The sequence below is a fragment of the Eutrigla gurnardus genome (assembly GCF_963514095.1).
Source record: "Eutrigla gurnardus genome assembly, chromosome: 9".
In the NCBI taxonomy this organism is placed as follows: Eukaryota; Metazoa; Chordata; class Actinopteri; order Perciformes; family Triglidae; genus Eutrigla; species Eutrigla gurnardus.
Genome location: NC_139923.1, coordinates 7,316,010 through 7,319,453, shown reverse-complemented (window position 1 = coordinate 7,319,453; position 3,444 = coordinate 7,316,010).

The window sequence follows — 3,444 nt, the reverse complement described above, 5'->3', positions numbered from 1 at the left end:
AATCCTCAATATAGTGACGTTTAGCTGGGACTCAAGGGTGAGTTCCAAGGCTATTTAGATTTCATGCTACTCCTATAATATTCTTATAATACTACAAGGATTTGGTAGTCTGTGGTATGTAGATTAATAATTATAAAACTTTATAGCTGGTTACGTCTGCAATTTTCCTGTAATATTCTGGACTTGAGTATCGTAGTTTTATATTGTTTATAACAGTAGAGACAGTGCACAATTAAAAGTAATTGCACTGTTCTTATTGCAGTTTTGCTATAGGTCATAGGCCTGGTCGACTGTGGTGGGAGAAGTATGCAGATCTTTCACTTAAGTAAAAGTAGGAATACACACAATGCTGTTACAAGTAACAGTACAAAATATTTGCATCAACTTGTGTTTATTGTACCAAAAGTATCATGCAGAATGGCTCAAAAATGCTGTTGTTTTGTATTGATTTTCAGAATCTGCAAAGTAAGTTAAAATAAATGTATTGGAGTAAAAGCAGAATATTTGCAGCTGGTTGATTTGTGCTGCCAGGCGTTCATGGAGTACAGTTAGTTTCTTTAGGTGTGAATCATATGAGGGTCTGGTGCTGTCCAGCTCTTCATACATGACACTCTTAATTGGATGTCTGCTGATGGTTACTGTCTTGTTCTGCAGGTTGCTGTGGTCTGCTGTCAGATCCACTGAGCACTGGTGTAACGTGTTGCCTCCTTCTCCCATATGTTCTCCAGTTTCCAGCCCTGGCTGGGACTGTTCTCATGCTATTTTCCTGCCACTGGGAGTAAACCTTGGACGGTGCGGTGGAGAACATCCTGTTTATTCTCCTTGCGTCTACCTCTTCAGGCGGGTAGCCAGAGCTGTGAGTCTTTGTTTAGCAGTCTCCAATGTCACTGGTATGGAGGTTTTTCATAGGTCGTTTTTTCCGAGCACCTTTCTGTAGTCTGATAGATGGCTAACTTATCTCTGTGTTGCCGTGATCTTGACCTCCAGCCTCCTTCTCCATGGGGGATACTGCTCCTTATGGCTTATGCTGTTCATCTTGTAGCCATGCATCTCCAGGATCACTAATGATGTACTATATATAAGTTATGGAAGCAGGAGTAGGATGCTATGTAGTAATATATATATATATATATATATTATAAAATAGTAATAACAATAGTAATATATTTTATATTTATGTATATTATATCAGAGAAAAAGGTTTCCGGCTCAAAGTTAAAAATGCTGAAGATGCCGGATCAAATGCTGCAGGAAGACATTTCAAACATGGCACCTGCAGTGGCGAGGAATATGGGAGAACATCTTATGAGGCAGCTTGAGGGAGAAGCAACACACACACTGCTGATAAGCATCATGTCCCTCGCAACACTACTTAACCCTAGGATCAAAGCCATAGGATTTTTTCAGTCCCACAAAAGCAACTCAAGCAATAAAAAGGCTTAGATCCGCGTGTGCTGCCATAATTAGGTCTGCTCAAACTCTCCGATCACCATCAGAACAGCCATCAACATCAGATGACGCTGCATTTGTAACCTCAAGTAGCTTTTTTTTTTTAGGTAAATTTGGATTAATTACGACACTCACTAACAAGGTGTGTGTATACTTCTCAGGTAACACACTCTGGCATCATCGGGATGGCAGTGTGATGCAATCAAGAACACAAAATGTGTCTGCAAAAGAAATCTGCTCATTCTGAACACAGTAGAGAAATTAATTAAATTAAGTGCTGTACATCATTTTCCAACACAAGCAAATTCAAAGCCCTCTGCCAAGTAACGCAAGCACATTTCACGCCCCCTGCCAGGTTAAACAACTGCCAATTTCCAGTTTTAGAAAGTTAATATTGCCTGTCTGGCTGTTATTATATTAAGATTGGATTGGTATTCAAAAATGTGATGCATTACTCACAAGACAATTGACGGTTTGCTAAGTCCCGCCCCCAACTACTCCACCAAGCTGTCAGAGCTACCATGGAGCCCACACTGTCACTAACTGCTCTCCCTGAATAAATATTATTACCATTTTGGAAAAACAAAAAGCAATTTGCAGAGAGAAGCAGACTGAAGGATGTATCCGGGATGTCAACCTGATCCAGCAGAGAAAACAGGTTAAAAAGATAAAGATAAAGCTGCAGATCATAACGTGAATGTGAACCATTAGCCGGAGATCGAGATGGCAGACAATGAAATTAAGGAACAACACTGTTCCTGTTGCAAACATGAGAAAGAAAAAGCACTGTGTGAGGGTACCTTCAGTAGCTAGCACAGCATAGACGTGCTAACGCTAGTCAATAATCAATTACGACAATAAAATAACAAATATGTATAAAAAAATACCCCCAACAACAGAAGATCAGTATCTAAATCATTGACGCAGAAATAATAACAGTTTAGATTGTTTAGGATACTTAAAAGACTACATTCACTAAAACAAAGCAAATCCCCCCTCTGTAGGCTACTTATTCAGAATGGTACTTTTCGAGTTCCTCTACTGTTAAGTCCATTGGAAGCTCTCACTTCCTGTTTGAACACAGGTAACATGAGGGGGCTCATTAACTAAAATTTGGGTTATTGAAGCCAAATGATCTCACTGTAACTTTTGTTATAGAAGCAATATCCGACATTTAGAATATGTCAAATATTGCTCCATCGACATTTAAAGCATTAATATAGCAGAAAACAACTATTTGCTTGAGTGGAGTTTTGTCTACCTGAGCACTCGCCCTCTGTGTGTGTTGTTATCCGAGCGTTTCCTTGCTTTTTGACATAGCCGGGCCGGCCGTGCATGCATGTTCACGCACGGGAGCGTGCCCCAGTGGTGAGCTCATGGCTAATAACGCCATCCCAACCGCCACCATGTTGAGAGCCATTGAGAAGCAATCGAAATGCTCCCAATCTTGTACATAGCACCAAGTATAGTTCAATGGTCATACTCACTTTGTACTTTTAAGATTTAAATACTTTTAACAGTATTTAACATGGTAGGATTGAGATTGAGATAGTAGTAAAAATATTAGAATGCTACATCTTCCCATTGATAGTGACTTTATTATATTAGTTACAACATAGTCAAAGTTAAATGTTTAGTATAATTTGGAAAAAATCACAGAAACTTTGACTTTGAATGCACCGGCACAACTTTTTTGATTGGACGGGGTTTTACAGTCCTCCCACGACCACAGATAACAACATTGTTTTAGGTTGGAGCATTTGATGTATTCATTGGCATGTGTCACGGATTTCAAGTAATATAACAGAAAGTGTCTCTGAATAGAATCACCTACTCAACCTTTAAGGTAACAAACCTAATTGCTTTGAAGAGTTTTATTTCATATTCCAATAATATTCATACAAGCATCCCACAATAATTCATCACAATGTGATAGTGACCTTTGTAGTATTTAGTGATACTGTGTATTCTTACCCTCATCGAAACTATTGATAG